Source organism: Epinephelus fuscoguttatus, linkage group LG19, assembly GCF_011397635.1.
Source record: "Epinephelus fuscoguttatus linkage group LG19, E.fuscoguttatus.final_Chr_v1".
Classification (NCBI taxonomy): Eukaryota; Metazoa; Chordata; class Actinopteri; order Perciformes; family Serranidae; genus Epinephelus; species Epinephelus fuscoguttatus.
The window spans coordinates 31,384,162-31,403,590 of NC_064770.1; the positions used below are offsets into that span (position 1 = coordinate 31,384,162).

Genomic DNA, 19,429 nt, shown 5'->3' on the forward strand with positions numbered 1-19,429 from the left:
AAAGCTGTGGGAGGCTCACGCAGCTTGTTTCACCTGTTTCTCTACAACGGAGGTGGTGAGGGCAAAGTTCACACGATCCTTTGACTCACACTGGTCACATTTATTGGAAACACACCAGGTTGAATTACACCTGATTTTCCTTGAAATCATCCCTAAACCTCCTTTAAAACGTCCTTTTGCTTGACTTTTTGAACCTGGCAGATAACCTGTTTCTTCACTGGTCGCCTCAGATGTCATCCCACATCTTTATATATCTCGTGTTTCCTCTGAAAGTCCCCTCCTCTTTTTCTCGCACTATAATTCTATATTTGGCATACACTTACCTCCCGTCTACCTGAATTTCTCTCCAACTGTCTATCTCTCCACCCTATTCTGTACATCCTCTATTTAAATGCCACTCCACCCAGGGGGGCCCTGCTCTTAATTACGGGGCCTCGCCACCCCCACCATGTCATTTCCTTAATGAGTTCATGGTCTTACAACCTCAGTTCCTGCACAGTGGGAACGTCGGGTATCGCTGCTCCAAAGTAGTTGCACATTTAAATATAGGAGGCAGGAAGACAGGTAGGCTGGCTCACAAAGCACAGGGGTTCTGCTGGTCATGTAATTCCTTGAATCTATTGAAGTTTTGTAATATATACTGTACCTGTTCAAACTGTCAGGGATTTGGTCAGCTCTCTGAAGAAGATTTTTACACACATTTACATGTTTGTCTCATTCCAACATCACCACACCAGGAAAACATCATGTTATTTGACCATAAACGCTCTCTGACTTGGTCATGGAACATTATAAAACACCTGTGTGAAGATTTTCTAATAATGGTGTCAGATTTGCACAGTTTGACAGAGTGTTTTCTCCCACGCACACCTGCACAGAACTGGCTTTTTGAACTTGAAAAATCAGAGAACAAAAGATTTTCAGCAGGTATATTTCTGTCATGTTCAGCTTGATCATGTAACATAGGTGTCCTTTACAGTTTCAGCTCTCAAAAAGCTAATTATAACAATGGTTAAGCCGAGTCACACTGTTTGAAATTCAGCTTTGTTATTCTGCCAAAGGAAAATGAAGCTGTGTTTTTCTCCCTCTGCTGTTTGCAGATCTTCATTGGCTTACTTGATTTTTCTGTATTTCTAATCCAAATGATCACTGCAGGGCAGATTCTTATCTCGTTGAGCATTTTTAATACACTGAAGTGTTGCTATTTACAGTGTTATCTGAATGCTAAAACACTGACGGTGATTCTTGAAGCACTACCTCTGAAACCAGTATGCAAATTTTCTACCTAACACTCAGTTTGTCATTTTGTAACACTCATAGCCAAACTGTAAAGTGACACCATTTTGCCAGTTGCCTTTCCACATTGACCAGCCCATTCTCATTCCAAAGTCGTCAAATACCACCACTTTGTCAGTGATTTTGGCATTACACACAATTACAAAAAGACATTTTTCACAGCAGTATGACAGGCGGCATCAGTTTAATCTGTTGTGTAGGACTAGATGTTAATATCCCTTATTGCACACTTGAGACACTGCTAGAGACTCTGTGGGATGGTCAAGTGAGAGACGGCGTCCTCTGGGTTATCAAGTGGGCGCCCTCCTTCCTTGGTGTTTCGCTGATTGGCCCACGACACCTCCAGAGGGTTCAGCAGTGAATCCCAGCGTCCCAGGTTCACCCCCTGGATGCCGTCTACTCATTTGAGGGCCCAGGTGGAGTCCTTCCTCTTTATCCAAAGCCACTGACTCCCCTTTTCAGCGGCTCTGGAGAGGTCCTTGACCGCCTGCCGGTGGGCCTTCCCTCGCACTCCCATCTCCAAGAGTAGCCTGGATGTTGAGGTGGCTACGAACCCCCTGCAGCCGACTTCCACTGGTCGTACCTTCGCTGTCCAGCCTTGTTGTTGTACATCGGCTGCACTGCACTCTCCCAGGGCACTGTCAGCTCGATAATGTACGCGTGCCTGAGCAAGGCTGACCATAGCACAAGGTCTGGTCGCAGCTTGGTGGACGTGATCTCAGCTGGAAAGCAGAGCTTCTGGCCCAAGTCTGCCAGCAGCTTCCAATCCCGTGCCCTGCCTAGCTGCCCAGTGTCTGGTCTTGAGGTGGTGAGACTGACTTGACCCTCGCCCTCCTGGACAAATGTTGCTGCCTGTCAGCGGGACGACGGGGGAGGAAGGGCGGTGACAACGCTGCTGCAAGACACTTTAACACTTGGTTGTGCCGCCAGGTGTAACGGCCTTGGGTGAAATGCAGCTAGTAACTACATAATATAAGGAGCTGGAATGTCCATATAGGTTGGGTGTTGGAGGAGGTGGATGGGTCCAAAAAACCCTGGACTTTCGCCTGGGATACTGCTGCTCACTTCCCTTGTGAATGTTGAGCCAAACCATGCCACCACATACCATTGTTGCCTAAACCTAACAACAGACTGTGCATCTAACAAGCAGAAATTGTACGTGTCCTGTGAAAACACAAGTGTATTTTAAAAAGAGTTGGGATGAGAACATATTGCAGCAACACATGGAAACGTTTTTTAGATAATGAATTCACTTACCAATTAGAGCTTGGACACTTTAAATAGGCCACAGGTAAACATTTAGTTTGGACCACAATGGAGGCCAAAATGGAACAGAGAAATGTGGATGAACGCTCCACAAATTAGGCAAGATTTGGAATCTTTTTTCTACATTAAGTCCTTTTTCTAACACAAATGTTTTTGTTTTCTACTGTTTCTTGTTTGAGGCGTGCAAAGCAAAAAGCTTCTCCCCTTATTTGTAATAAACACACTTTACACAGTTGGACAGCTGTGTGTACAGTTTGTGTTTACTACATGTATGACAAAACCTTATTGCAAAGTGGTAACAGTTTGCACACGGAAAAAACAAAAGCCACAAGTGCTTTCATTAATACTATCAGAGCGTAGTTGGTGATTCGTGTGCTTATTCACATCATGCTTTGTGTGTCCTATTTAAATGCAAACACATATTGTTTTAAAAAGGAGTTTGATGGGTTTTGCGAGAATTGTTTCCTTTTGCAAGAGATGTGTAATGGTTTGCAGGTTTGGTGTGTGGAGTGTGGAGTGTAAAAAATAGCCTGCAGTATTAAAGATAGTGTCTCAGCAATCAGACAAAAATGTATTCAAATTCAGGGCTAATGCTCTGCTAATACAGTATCCAAATAGATACAACTCTGACATGTTTTGGAGCTAATATTCTCAGTGTACAGCTTAAATAATCAACACAAATAAATAAACTACTCAATTGATTGAAAAAGAAAAAAGGGCAAAAATGCAAAACTTTATCAGGTGTCAGCCTCTCAAGTGTGAACATTTCTTTGCTATTTTGTCTCCTGTTGTATTAGACTGAATATTTCTGAGTTTTTGACTGTTGGGCTGATGTCAGTTTTGTGACCTTTGTAGGCCAAATAATCGATTGAGACCATAATAGTCGGTGCTATAAAAGGATTCATCTGCATCAGAATAAAATGACTCCTCAGGCAGCGACAAATCCTGAGCCTTCCTCTGAGTCTGAAGCTGATAATGTTGAGCGAGTGCTTTGTGGGTCACACACACACACCAAGACACAGCAGAGCAGGAGATGTGTCTGAAGGACACCAGATAGATGCAGCAATGAAGGAAGACACAGTTTGCAGAGGGCAGGTTTATTCTACATAATCGGTAATATTGTCACACTGTCTGCAGCAATCAGCCCACCACTCCCATTTTACCTCCTGCCAGTCCCTCCCTGTCTCTTCCTCTCTCTGTCAGCTATGTATGTTTAAAAGAAGAAGTCAATTATAGATCTGGGTTAATAGAATGGGTTCCCTGTGGGAGGGGTCGAGGGATGAGATCCTCTAATGAAACCTACATTTCATGCCCACAGCCCACTAATCATGGTATAGAACTCAGTGTGTGTGTGTGTGTGTGTGTGTGAGAGAGAGAGAGAGAGTGAGAAACTGAGATAATAAGATGTATGCACAAAGCACTGCTGCAAAATCTTTAACAAGTAAATGTGGAGGACAGGAAGACGGCTAACTTGGGTGTCTGATTAATTTATATTTATTTCCCACTGGTCCTGATATTCCTATAATATGTTTTCCAGATATAAATGTCAAGTCATGTCAGTTTTATTTATATAGCCCTCAATCACAAATCACAAATTTACCTCAAGGGGCTGTACTGCACAATCAGTACGGCATTTGACACCCTCTATCCTTAGACACTTAATTCCCCCTCCCTTGTGTTGTGTGCACAATACCCAACGATAAATGAGACTCTGCAAAAACAGGCTGCATACTATACGCACCAACTGTTTGCACCTATCATTTACACGTAACAGGCGTTTTTCTCTACAAAAATGGAGATTTTCAAAAACATCTTCCAAAGTGAAAGTTTTTAAAAATATCCTTTTCTGTTGAGACGTGGTAACAGGTTAGTTTTGGAAAACGATGACGTTGCAACCCAGTTCGCACATGCCCGTGAGGCGCCCGGGAACCACAACAACAATGGCGAATATATGTCGGGTTGTTTACGTTTTGTTAGCACTTTGGAGACTACTTATGAGTTTTCAAATGAACTTAGCACTGCTGCATCAACATCACTGCTACATCGGCGCACAATGACGTCTGCTGTGCCCAATATTAGTAAGTGCATAGCAGCTAACTATTACCCTGGAAATCCAGAGGTCTCGCGAGAGCACAATTTGAATTTGCTCAGCGAGTCACTCTGGCAATCAGTAATGATGCTCATTACCCATGCCGTTGGAGCCGAGCTGCACCAATCACATCGGTGTATCTGATATAGGCGGGCCAGAGGCGAGCTAAACAGATGACAACAGCGCTGCAACGACGAAGTCCGGAATCAGTCAATAAACATTGCAAGATGGCTATGGATGAACACCAGTTGTTTGAAACGGCTTTGGCCGCTACAATGAACGAGTTAGACTTGGCTTTTTCTCTAAAAGAGGAACAGAAGACGGCGCTCAAGTCTTTCCTTTGCAAGAAGGATGTTTTTGCTGTTTTGCCGACTGGATACGGCAAGAGTCTAATCTACCAGTTAGCTCCGCTGGTAGCTAAGTGTTAAGTATTATTCTGATTGGTCGTAGTGTTATCCAATTGCGTGCAGTGATATTTTCAATGCTTTTCAAATTTTCATGCTTGGTGCCGCCCCTCGAGTTGGGCCATTTGCATTACTCATAGCCAGACCCTAAATCTTTCTAGATTTGGGTCTGGGTTTCCAGGCTAGCTAAGTATGCTACATAAGGTCAAAACGTAGTTTGTCATTGTCAAGAGGAAAACAAATCACTGTGCATGCACAGAACGTTCTTCTGTGGTGTTTGACATATGGTGTATCGCCACCTACTGGCCTGGCATGCTAATTGCAGCAGGGATATCGTTTTCAAAACTGGTCGTGTAAACCCAGATTTTTTTTATACGAGATAAATAAAAATCTGTTTTTATTTGTATCGATATATGTGTAAACAAGGCATTAGTCAAGCACTGGTGTATTTCAAAATCCATATTGAAAGATATGCCATTTCAAATAGTTGAAAAGCTGGCTTTTAAGATTTTTTTTTTTTTCACTGAAAAGGATGTTCCCCCCCAAAAAAAGATGTGTTCTCCTGTCTGGGACGCTGTAAGATTATTTATTTCTTAACAAAATGTAAGGTAAAGACATTCCAATATGTTTCAGTGCAGAGTTTTTTGGGGTTTTTTTTGCATGTTTTGTTGATTGTCTGGATTTGTATGTGTCATTATACTCAAAGTGAAACTTTAAACTTAAACTAGGTGTGAAAAAAACATTTTGGTTAACTGAAATAAAATTATAAATCTAGACTTTGGAAGAAAATGGAAACTAACTGATATAGTCTACTTACAAAACTAACTGAAAACAAAATTTACTGGAAATGTCTCCACTTTTAGTCTTTCTATTTCTAATTGGTCAGATTTGTCAACCCAACAGACTGGGACTTAGAAACTGGGATGTCTACAGGACTGTGAGTCAGCTGCCTTTAGAAAGTGTTGTGTCTGTATCTTGCCCCTGACAAATACACCCATATGAAGCAACAACTAAAACCAATACTGAAACTACTAAAAAGTGAACTACAACATTTTAACAAAAACAAAACTGAGACGAGCACACCCACTCTGGAAACTCAACTGAAACTAAAGTGAACTGAAAACAAAAAATAAACATTAACTAAAAATAAGACTAATATAAAAATAAGAATAAAACTATAATAACTCCCAATCACAATTATATTGGCCAATGAAATGTTCATATCATCAAATGCCTATTAAGATGACAGTATTATATATTGCAAACATATATATTAAGTGTCCAGGAAAATGTAAAGCAGTGTCACAGATTTAGTTGAGAGAAGAACAGAAACTTAATGAATATTTTATGTTTTAGAGATCATCAAGCATCTTTTGATGATGAAGATTTGTCTCAATTTGCTTTCTTTTTGAAAGTCAGAATGAGACAAAGTTAGAAACCACTTTCATGTCTGCACGATAAATATGTAACTAGAGCCAGAGGCTGGTTAGCTTAGCATAAACACTAGCCTGACACATAACTGACATACAGTATAAGCACATCAAACAGTGAATTTTGCTTTTTACATTTCAGATTCTGAATGTAGTGACAAAATGACAAATATCTCTTTTTTTGACTGAGCTTTAAAAGTAGTGCTAGGTGGATCTGTTAGCTTTGGACTGAGTCAGGCTACAGTAGGTGTTTCTAGACTTTATGCTGAGAGTTTTTCTCACCTCTCTCCCCCAAAATTCCTCTGCCTCCCTGAGTACACAGGGCTTTTTTTTTTTTTGGAAAAAAAAAAAATTGACTTCCTATATGTCTCTAGTTTACATTTTGATATAATAGACCTGCCTATCTAGTAGCTTGATAAATTATTTTGGATGATCTCTGGGTCTTCCCCAAAATTGAAAATAGTCCAAATTGAGGCTTCTCCAAAAGGGACAGCGTCTGCCTTATCACATGAATCTCGGGAAATAATTATCAGAATGTCACCGAATTTGGTTTCCTGTAACCCGAGGAGACTTCTCTGGAGTAGGATATTTATGATTATTTGGTACTTTAACTTAGCAGTGTTGGTGGTGAAAGCAAACGAATCTGTCCAAGCATTACTACAGTAAATTCCTAATTTTCCTCTAAATCTTTTTGTTTTGGGAAATGGAATCCAAAGCCCTCCTAGGAAGACTCAAGACCAGTCACTGCTATTCAGGTTCACCGAAATTTAGCGGAAAAGGAGCTCTGGATACACTGAAACTGAACGTTTCAACAACGCAATGGTTAACATGCAGTTAGGGCACAAAAACCACCTGGTTATGGTTAGGACGAGATCATGTTTTGGCTTGAAATACCGTGTTTGGGGGCACAAACCTGGCAGAAAAAGCAGAGATATCTTGGGAACATAACGACTTTTTGGGCCTAAATTGTGGCTGTTTTTTTTTTTTTTTGTTGGTTTTTTTTTCCACTCTAACAGTGGTCTGCAGTGATCTTTAGCTTGGCAGGCATCTTCCCTTCACCTCCAGCTTGTATATTACATCACATTACAAATGATATGATGCATATAAAACATTCAAATGCAACATATTTGCAGTTTGCAGAAATGTATACTGCTGACATACTGCTTTTTGTGACTGCACAGACTCTGTACATGCAGTCACAGCAAACACACACTTAATAGCACACATTTAGTGTCTTGCAATACACATTCCTGCACATACACAAACACTGAATCACTGAAGGAGAAACAATATGAACACATAATGGCACATGTTCTCATTTGGTGACATTGATTTTCTCGTGTTCAGCTTACTGCACAGAATGAGCAGGATGGTACTGGCTACTCCCCCCCCCCCCCCCCCCCCGAGAGTCTGTGTCAGCATGTGAGAGGCAGGTTACTCTCTGGTAACCGGCTGACACCCATAAACAGACTCACATCCACAGCTGTGGACATTTTATAGTGTACAGTTCACCTAACCTCTGTGTGTGTGGGCTGTGAGAGGAAACTGAAGCTCCTCAAGGTAAACCCACACTGGAAGACCTCAGTCGGGGTTCAGGTTCAGACACAGTGACAGTGTGGCCCACTGATCCACTGTTACAGCCATGTTTGAAATACTCACTCCTTATTGACTCATCGGCAAAAATATATTACACTGCAATGCGTAGATTTAAAACATTCTCACTCCGACCTCGTCACATATCGACGTCTGGTCATGGACTTTCACGTCCAGATACAACGTGCAAGGTACTCTGATTGCATTGGTTGTTTACGTTCTGGGACGCCGTGCCAAGTTCTGCCTGTTACATGCATTGTCTTCTTTCAAAATACACTTCTGTTTTCACAGGAGATTTAACGTTTACATGCAGTCTCTTTCAAAATAAATGCACTACGACGGCACAACACCGCAAATTGACATTTGACAGGGTATGGCTATATAATCTTATGGGACGCGAACGCCACTCTCTCGAGTAAAAGTTAGGGTTTGTTGGATCCATCCACTCCAGCCCGCTCTACTTGGACTTTCGCTGCCTCAACTTTCTTTCTTGTCCCGCCGCATTTTCCCCTGATGCCACCGCGTACCAGTAAACTATGATGGCAACCATCCGCGCCTCATGCTGACGTCAAAGGATGGCTTTTTTCGTAGGTCACCGCCCAAGAGTCGGATTTCAACGACTTCAGAGTCAGACCGAGTTGTCTCGCTTTACATGTCATGCAGGGATGTGACACGCCAGATCCTTTCACATGTGTCAGTGGGATTTTTGGAGTGTTGGAGCACAACTACGAGAGTCTGCCACTAATTAAAACATTTAATTCCAGTTCCTGTGATTTCAAAGAAAGCAGGAGAACATTTAGCAAGTTTTATGAACGTCTGAGCCTTATCTATAAAACTGTTACACCTTAATTTTCCATGTCATTTCTCTTATCAAATTGCAGAATATATTAAGTGATTTTCTTTTTAGTGTTTAAATGATTTCTACCTGTGAAGCCTCTGGAAATCTTGTCCTATTTTTTTCTGCTGAGAAAATGCAGTGTTTGCTGGGAACAAAGCAATTTTCGGCGTCCATTTATAAATGGAGGTGTGTTAATATCTTAAAACCTATCTCTAGACAAACTTTGGCATAATGGTTGTGCTACAGGTGTGTCTCATGTGGTCACTCCATTTCCTTTTTTACCCTTATGTGGCGATCCTACATGTGCACCCTGCATCTCCTTGCGTGCTAAAACAACTGAAAATGTGGTTTCTCAAAGGACATAATTATAAAACTTGCATATTCCGATACGATGATATATTTAACAGTATGTGTGACCAGATGGTTAAAACCACAAGGTAACCTTTGAGAGAGGAGGAGGGCTAACAAAGTGATGGAGAGATTGCGATTAGCATATGGAAGACGGGAGGGAGGAGAGGAGTTGCATTCAGGGTGTGAAGATGAAACCACCACCCTCAGCCCTCTCTTCACTCCCGTACTCCCTCTGTTTTTATCACTCATTCATTCTTCACTGCTCCTGCGATGCCATTAAGCCTCTTTTTCCATGAGTGATTGCTCTGCATATCTCCCCTAATCAACAAGAAATCCTTTAAATAGCCTCTCACACAGAAACACTTAAACACTCCCAGAGGAAGAATTACAAGCCTGAGGGGGATAAACACAATGGCACTGCTTTGTTTTATTGATCAGTACAGAAAAAGGCAGCTCCTGCAGCCTGTGTGATAGCCTATTACAGTTGACTTCGTTCTTTTTTGTGCAGTCTGTTGATAAATCAAAGTGGGTGGAAAGACGCTAAGATGTAATTTGAAAGACGTGCGTGTTTGCTCAGTTTAAGTGTTTTGATGTCTTTTTTGGGGGCTTCTTTAACAAAGCAGCGCTGTGATTAAAACATGAGGCATGTTACAAGTTTCATTGTTTGCATCCATTATTTAGTCTGCTGAAGTGAATTACTGAAGTTTATTTGAGCAAAGTTGTTACGCATCACCACTAGAGGTTATGGGGGAATTGATTCTGAGATGAAGTGCGATTCTTCCTTGAAAGATTACGTCTCGATGCACAAAAGTATAAATTGGAAATTTTAATCCCAATCCTCGACATTATGATCATCTGTAACAATTAAGGACTTTTTTGTCTTAATTATAGCACTGTGTGACAGAAAGCGGGGCGACAGACATGCAGCAAAGAGTCGTGAAATCAAACCCGGGCTGCTGCAAAGTTTCAAGATTGAAGAAATTTATTTTCATCATGCAGTCATAACGAAATTGCAAATGCCTCATCCTTAAATGGTGCATGCAAGGTACAGCAATGGACTTTGACTCTATCACTCTACCTCACTGTTTCTCTGTTGTGGGATTTTGTGATATTCACACATTATTATTGAAACATTCACCTGGGTCTATACAAAAAGTTATGAATGAATTGTTAATTGACTGTATCAGCATGCTGTGCGCATGCATTTCCTGATAAAGAAGCAAACTCTAGCTGAAAGATGTAATTTAATTTAGAAAACCTTCACAGGGAACCTGTTTGTTGTCATTCGCGCGTGGGAATTGTAAGTGTGTGACACATGAAAAGCCCTGATTGGCAGCCAGTGTGAGGGATGATTACATTTTGAAGGAGCAAGGCATGACTGGGACAATGGATTGTTTTATTGTATGTAGCACATTACAACAAAGCACCAGCAAAGACGACCTACCACCAAAACAAAAGAGAAAAAAACAACCTGTCAGTAGACAGCATCACAAAAGCTACCTGTTTTGTTTTTTTGTTTTTATTGTCTTATGTTGTGATGAGAGTGATAACACACGTCATAGAAGCTATTGTGCACAGATATAAATACAGGTGTGCCTTGGGATTTTGGCTTGCCCTTTCGTGTGCATTGGGCACAAAGAGTTGCCACTCATCATCATCACTGATAATTAATGTGAGCTACAGATCGAGAAATAATAATTCAATTCATTCTGCTGCTCAAAGTCTACAGCTGGCAGCCACTGGGAACTTTTAAGGTGGAATGTTTCTTGAGTGTTACCCAGTGCATGAGTTGACATCATGAATTAGTAAACACACCTTAAGGGCTCTAGTTTCATGGCGCAGTGCAGGGTGGCACAGGGTGGCGAACCCCGCACAGAACTAGTTTCGAGCAGCGCAACCCGAGGCGCGATCAGTTTGGTAGTTTGGCAGACCGAGGTGCGCTGAGATGGGTGTGGTGGCGCAGCAGGCGGAGGTGTCGACAGATCCAGCTTGGCACAGTGACAGTTTCGTGCCAAAAGGCTTCGCCAAAGTTGCGCTAAAAGCTCGCCAGCTGAAACCAGGTCCACTGTCAGCGCAGGGGGAGTGCAGCCTGTGTTAGCCGAAGATTGGCTGACCGGCGGACAGTGCGCACACGTCACCAAAACCTCACAGGCAGGTTTCCAGAATGTCAGGCACATTAACGATGCAATAAATACCCAAAAAGCAACTATTCAATGCAGCTATCTGCAATCAGCACATAAATGTATCTCTATATCGACTGTCCCGTCACATCTGATGTCAGATCAAAGGAGATTGGCACCGTTTGGCACGCGTAATGGAAACCCAACCTGATTTGATTAAACAGCTGCAATCTAATGAGTTCACATCCCTCTCAGCCAACCACAAACAGCCACAGCATCACATAGGGAGTATATATTCAGCATCTGTCATCTTAGAAAAGTCAAAAGAAAAGAAACAGAGTGAGACTGCGAGAGAGAAAGAGAGAGGGCGCACATGCACGAGAGAAACGCAACATTGATTTACAATTGTGGTGACCTCCTCCCAGGCTACCTTTGCATCATCAGCCCGTGGAGGTCTGCTGCGACACTGCGAGCTTGGACCTCCCAGACCAAAAATCAGTTTCCTCCTGGGAGGAGTTTGGCCGTCTGACGCTGCTGCTCTCTTCTGCCATGGCGAATTGAGTAAACTCTCATTACGCCTTCGCTCGGTGCATTTAAGGGCGAGGAGAGGGGCTCATTTGATTGGTGTGATGTGTGTAAAACCCACTCCACGCCTTCTCTCCTCCCTCTTTCCGACTTGCACAGGTAGGAGGGACGGAGGTGGGAAAGAGGAGTAGCTGCGCCAGGGCGCACGGTGTGCCAAACTTGCAAAATCCGCCTGGCCACACCCAGTTGGCGAAGTGCCGGTGCGCTGCGCCTCCACCGCGCCCGGTCTGCGAAACTAGAGCCCTAAATGTTGACATGACAACTTTGACAATGCCATCTGTTTTTATTGGCCCTCTCGCATGCATACAAACACAACGCTTCAGTGATGATTGGATCAACTGGATTATGTGATATATTCATATATAATATTTACTCACTTGGAACAAAAAGTCGTGGAGCATCATTCTTGTGTGCTCTGGCAGCACAACACCCCTTGGAGCAAGTAGTCACACAGTGAAACAAAAATCACATATAGAAATGAAATATTTTGATGCTTCAAGATGCATCGATAATTGTTTTATAAATGCGTCATAACCCTCTGAATCGAATCGTGAGTTGCCTAGAGATTCCTGCCCCAAATCACCACACAATTTGAAGTAAACTAAACAGACACTGAAACACTCAAATGGTTAGTCTCAAAAGATTAAGTCATCAGTAAGTTATAAAATCTGCTAACTGAATCATTTGGTTTATTAAATGTCTGAAAACACAAATAAAAAAGCCTATCACAATTTTCTATAGCCCTGGTTGTTTGGTTTGAGTAACAGTCCAAACCCCAAAGATATTCGCTTTGGTATGGTAGAGCAGGTCGTTCGATCCCCGGCTTCTCAGTCCGCATGTCGCTGAAGTATTCTTGGGCAAGTTACTGAACTCCAAATTGCTCCGGATGGCTGTTCCACCAGTGTGTGACTGTGTGTGTGAATGGGCAAATGTGACATGTAGTGTTAAAGCACTTTGAGTGGTCAGAAGACTAGATAGGCGCTATACAAGTGCAGTCCATTTACCATATCACATAAAACAAAAAGAACCCAGACAATGTTGAGAAGTTGTAAAAAGGGAATGATGTCAATTTCCCCCAAAAAATGACTTACATGACTGATTTTCAAAATAGTTGCAGTTTAATTTGATAGCATATGTGCACATTTTAAATACAAGCATCTGTCTATATGAGACACTGCAGGTTTAGAGGAAGATTACTCTGTACAGCAGATGATGGCTGCCACTGTAGAAATGTCAGAATGTCAGTAAGCACTAACTCGAGAAGAGTGAGCGGTCTGAAGACAAAATCAATGAGGGAAAAAAAAAAAAAAATCGAACTAGTTTTTTATGTCAGCGACTGCAAGCCAGGACTCTCTGCTGTCGACTGTGAACCTGCCTGTCTGTCCGCCTGTCACACAGCATCATGAATGACATGACAGGATGCATGCGTGTGTGTGGGGAGTTGACTGATGTTGTTGGCAGAGAAAATAATGGACAGCAGTGTTTTAAAACAAAACAAAAGAAAAGCAGAGAGTGAGAGAAAACAGTCAAAACAGTGTGTGTGTGTGTGTGTGTGTGTGTGTGTGTGTGTGTGTGTGTGTAAGCACTGACTAATGGCTGCTCTGGCATCGTGTGCTGATGTTACGAGCGGGCTTTCAGTTTGGACACCCAGTAACACAACATATGCCATGTAATACACTCATTTGTCCAAGAGCACTGCGCCGCACCATCTGCTTTTAATTAGTGGGGTCTTAGTGAGTAGAATCAAGTGAAACAAGAGGAGGAAACTGTTGGAAAAGTTGGCAACGTGCAGGCAGGAAGAAGAGAATGTCAAGAGCACACAAGCCGTAGTGTGAAACAATAAAAGAATTTATATGAAACATTTCATTGTTTCATACTTCAAAACTTCCCTAGAAAGAAACAGTTCTGGAGTTGCTTGGAGCATGTCCCTGTTAATATGACTAATTTGTCCCTGGCCTGGTCCATGTCTTTACTGGCCATGCTGTGTGAAAGAACTCACTCATATTTAGAGCTTTGGTTTCAGAGCAGTTTTTTATGGATAGTTAAAAGTTGTATCCATCTTCCTTGGTGTAACAGTGTGACAAATTTTGGCATTCTGGCATCGTAGCTCGATGATTGATAATGTCGATCCATCAGTCTGTCAACCTTTGTGGACAGAGTGAAATATCTTAACAACTGTTGGATGGATTGGCATGAAATTTTGTACAGACATTCATGAGGATAAATCCTGCTGACCATGGTGATCCTCTACATTTCCCTCCAGCACCACCATAAGGTTGACCGTTTTTGGTATTGAGTGAAATGTCCCAACAACTGTTGGATGGGTTGCCTTAACATTTGGTACAGACATTCATGTCCTCCTCAGGATGAATTGATTTGTCAGGTGACATTCCCATCAGCCTCAGCTGTACTTAGTGTTAAGTGGTAATTACCATTGGCTCAAAGCACCACGATATACAAAGGTCCAACCTCAGAGCTGCTAGCATGGCTGTAGGGGGCTGTCACATCAGGGACCTGAGCTCATACCCATCATTTGATTAGTGTGAACGCTGCGTACCCTACCTGGGCACGGTACACCGATCCCTGCCCAAGTCTTCCTGAAAAGGTGGTCTTGTGTATGGTTCATGTATGCATCAGGTGTGAACACCAACTGTACCATAACATGGAGGTGGACTGCTTTAACGCAACAACAAGGAGTTTTCAACCAGTTTTTAAACAGTCTCACTTTAATACTGATGCATCTATATCAGATGGGAGGTGGAGAGCTCTGTGCTTGACAGCAGCGTCTCCTCCTCGAGCCAGGAGCGGAGCCTCGCCTCGCTGCTCTGCTGGTCCCCGCTGATGACGGTCCCCAGGGCAGCAGTGTCTGTCTGTGCTGCCCTTTCCTTCACTGTAGCACAACAAAAATGTCACAGATAATGACGCAAGTGTACTCAGGTACCGAACAACATAATGGTGTCCTGAGCAGAAATTGAAGTCACGCTACGTCTGTGTGTGCTGTAAACTTATGCTGTGTCTCAGATCACATACTTCTGTACTTACACTTAATATTTTGAGTGCATAAGTGCGTTCACACTGAGAAGTATGGAAAAATGTAGTGCACTATGAGTACCCGGATGGTGCACTCAAAACGGTCAAGAAGTTAAGTGTGGAACTATGGACACTTCTCCCCCTCAGTGGTCGCCATCTTGGCTACGTAGCGGAAGGGGAGGGACCACTTTTCAAACTGGAAATGGCAGCCGAGGACTGTACGACCGTGAACATCGCTGCATTGTACAAATACATGTGTTTTTTTGCGCTAAGCACCACTATATTGTTGTCGGGTATAAGCCAGCAGAATGTTTGTTGGGTTAATTTAACAGTCTGTAATGATTTGGTACTGCGAATGATAACGTCAATGCTAATGCTAGTTTGCTAACTAGCTAATTTGCAGTCGTCATTTCCGGTGAGTGCACAACAGCCGTGTTTGGTTTGAGACGACACTACCCTGTCGAAATCTGGATAATACTAAAGGACGTATGTGATTTGAGACACACCATTAGCTTCTCTGGTCTTTGTAGACGGTCTGGCCACATGTGCATGTTAGCACATGTGAGCTTCTGTGTGCGTATCCCACTGGCTAGCTAACTGCCGCCACTCTGCACTGCGTTCATTCTGTGGTTACCGCTGGTATGGATGTCGTCCCAAAGGCATCTCGTCCGTCCTCCAGTTTCCCTCCAAGTTAACACCATTAGGTCTGCCAGCACAGATTTTGCCGTTATCACCATCAGCCACCTCCATGTTGAGAGCCATGTGGAGACAACCTCTGAATCAATGGCATGTACAGTTGTCTGATTTTAAAACAAGTGAAATCAGACTATTTCTACTTGATTCCAAATTAAATCAATTTGTTTGACGTGATAAAGTATTCTTAAATCAAGTTTAATCTTTCTCCACTATACAGCAGCACTCTGCCGTCTTATTTCTCCTTGAAAGTAGAGAACAAGTGTTGCACACTCTGGCTCCATATGCATTTCTCTTTCATTGAGATGATGACATTTCAGCCCTCAGGCGTTCTTCACGATCAACAATCACACAACTGCTGTTGTGATTTGAACTGCCTCGCTACAACCCTTGATGTGCGTTACATCTCTAGATTTTGTTCTCATTTAAGAAAGATGTTTTTTGAATTCTGCTTTGTCAAATACTAGATATTCTCACTTCCCCAGGCTGCTAAAATCCTTCAGATGAAGCAACTGGACAAGAGAAACTCAAATCCACTGAGGTCATAACCTTCTCAGATGGGGGTCACAAACAACTCAGACTTACAAGCCTGAGAAGCTGTGAACATTTGCACACTTCCTAACACAGGCCTGATTCAAGGCTTTTCAATTTGTAACACTTGTGCAGTCAGATAGATTGACAGATGGATTGGCACCATTCACTCTCTCTGTTCTGATTTGACTGATCAGCCATCAGCTAAAGATCACATGCTGTGATTTATAAAAGGCTGGAAAAGTGATGTTGTTTTGTCCCTGTCTTTCTTCCTCTTTGTGTCCTGATCAATCGTTGATTTTTCAAGGTGGATGTATTAAATCATCAGTGTTTGTAAAGAAGCTGGCACCCTCCTCTCATCAGCCCTCACTCCCTGTCTGCTGTTGCTCATCGCTGGAGCTTCAGCAGCACAATGTTCCCTTGTCTTTCAAAGAAACAAAAACAAGCAGGAGGTGATCTTGTCCTTGAGAACCAGCAGAGGAACGAACACGCACAGATGCACACGCACAAAATACAAACACGCACAGTTGTGCAAAGAAACCCACACACCTACGCACAGGCGATCACAGGCAGCCGCGCAATCATTCAGACTTAACAAGCACGCACACACTTCTGAAGACACCTTGGGGAAGCTCGGTATAATTCAGGCAGCGGCAGCCTAAATTAAACCTTATTTTCCAGGACAGGTGTGCAGCAGAGGAAGAAATCAATCAGCACATTTTTCTGGCTCATGATGAGGTGACAAGACAAACACACACATGCCGAAGAAATCTGTCTACACACACCGAAGACACGTGGTCGCTACATGCATTTGGAGCCGTCAAAGCACATCATCATCATCATCATCATCATCATCATTTGGAAATCATGCTAAACACTGTAGCAACATGTTTGGTAACTTTGACGGATTCCCTTGGCAGAAATCTTTAAACTCCTACACTGAAGCATCCCCGCTTCACCGCACAAGCTGGATCTCTCTCAAGTGGTGGATTGGATGTTCTCACCGTCCGTGGGTTCAGGCTGCTGGGTTTGTGTGTGTGTGTGTGTGTTTGTGAATAAGCAGTCCCTCGGTAGCCATCAGCTACGTGTCTCGAGTTAATATGTGTGTGAGTGTGAGCCACTGAAACTGCCCACTGAGCCATGGTTGCAGGTGTCACACACACACACACACACACACACACACACACACACACACACACACACACACACACACACACACACACCAGACAGAAATAGACTGTGTTTCTGCCCTAGTTATGCCATAGTTCCGATGTTCACAAGAGGAATTGGTACCTGAATTTCCTTTACGCAGTTTGAAGTGCATAATTAGCGCCAAAATATGACACCCATGATGTTACTGAGGAACATTTACAATGAGCAGGAAAAGAGGCCTGAACTTGTGCCCTTGAACTTAAAGGATAGGTTCATTTATGTTTTTTTTTTTTTTTTCTGTGTTTTTCAAGTGGAAGCTTCCTCTCAAGTGTGACATTGAGTAGTGGTTAGCATTGTTGCCTCACAGCAAGAGGGATTCTGGTTCGAACTCATGCGTTTGCATGTTCTCCATGTGTCAGCGTGGGTTTTCTCCGGGTACTCCAGCTTCCTCCCTCAGTGCAAAAACATACACATTAGGTCAATTGTTAACTCTAAATTGTGCGTAGGTGTGAATGTGAGTGTGAATGGTTGTCTGTCTCTATGTGTCAGCCCTGTGATAGTCTGGTGACCTGTCCAGGGTGTACCCTGCCTCTCGCCCAGTGTCAGCTGGGATAGGCTCCAGCCCCCCTGCGACCCCTAACAGGATAAGCGGTTATGGAAAATGAATGAATATGGAAATAAATGCAGAGATAGACGCATTAATAGATCCACAGTCAGTGTATTATCTACAGTTAGATGGCAGTTAGCACGTTCCCAGTGTGGAGAAGCAGACAGGAGTACCAGGGAACAGAAGCTAAGCAGAGTAGCCTCATGCTGTGGATGCCACATTAAGTTGGCTCCTAAAGTCACCCTATAACTGACTAACTAACCTAACTAACTAACTGATCAGAGGCAGCAGAAACGGCTGACTCCTTGTGTTCTATGAGGTAAAATTACCCTTTCTGTCAAAGGGGTCTGGTGGCTCTGGATGGGAGCAGCAGCAAGATGTTTTTTACCCTCCTTAAAGAAATCAACATCAGTTTAGGTTTATTTAAGATTTAAGATTATTTTATGACTTTATGTTGCTGTCACACAGCCCTTTCCAAAGGGAACTGAATCTGAGATAGCACTTTGCCTCACAGCACACAGATGTTACTCGTCTACCAGCGACTCGGTGGTTTAATTTGCTATCATGTGACTTTTGGATCCAAATTAAAGTGGCATCCACAGGAGTTTGAGGGGGTCATATGAAGTAACACGGCATTGTGCAGAAACCTACATCATGTCATGTGGGAAAAAGATTTTAGAAAGGCTTGAAAAAAATTGCATTTTTAAGGCTAAAACGTACAAACTGTAGCAACACCCACATTTCCCAGCATGCTGGACTGAGTAGTTTCTAGCTGCTGTAAAGTTTACTGTTTCCTGTTCCATAATGTCAATGTCATCTTTGTGTTATTGTCTATGGTTTGTCTGTTCAGAACATGATGGTTTATGCTAGTTATTGTCATTGTGTTAATTTGTAGTTTGCACCATTAGTGAGTTGGCTGTCCCACTTCATCCCACCAGCTGTTTCGAGGTTATTGTTCATTTTCTACATGTTAATACAGGTTGACAATGTTCAGAATTACATCAAATCCTCAGTGAAGCAGAAACTGTCACAATACTTGGACCAAAATTTGGATTTTTGGATTTGCATATATTAGGAATGTTATTGAGAAGTCATGGAATTGTATAGGTGGAGCTGCCCTTTAAAATTCAATCAAATAGGCCACACAACACACTGTATGCAAACATTGTGCGTGTGTGTTCGACTGATGCGAACTCTTGAACTGTATCTCCGTTTATGTTTGAATTCAATGGGGCTTTAACAATCTTCATGGAAGACTGACTCCATACAGAGCTGTATTGCATGCATGCACACACACACCCACACCCACACACACACACACACACACACACACACACACACAGGGGTCATCCATGTAGCTGCCTTTGTAGTTTTCACAAACTGATGTGAATAAAGAAATTCGGATGTAACTCATCTTGGTCAGATTACGATGCACATGCCCGCT

The 19,429-nt window shown here is 42.7% G+C and overlaps 1 protein-coding gene across 4 annotated transcripts in view; it reads left to right on the top strand.

The window, feature by feature from the left end:
- Nucleotides 1-19,429, top strand: part of LOC125878776 (protein kinase C beta type) — a 288,745-nt gene that overhangs the window by 56,391 nt on the left and 212,925 nt on the right. The gene's annotated exons all lie outside the window — the stretch shown is intronic.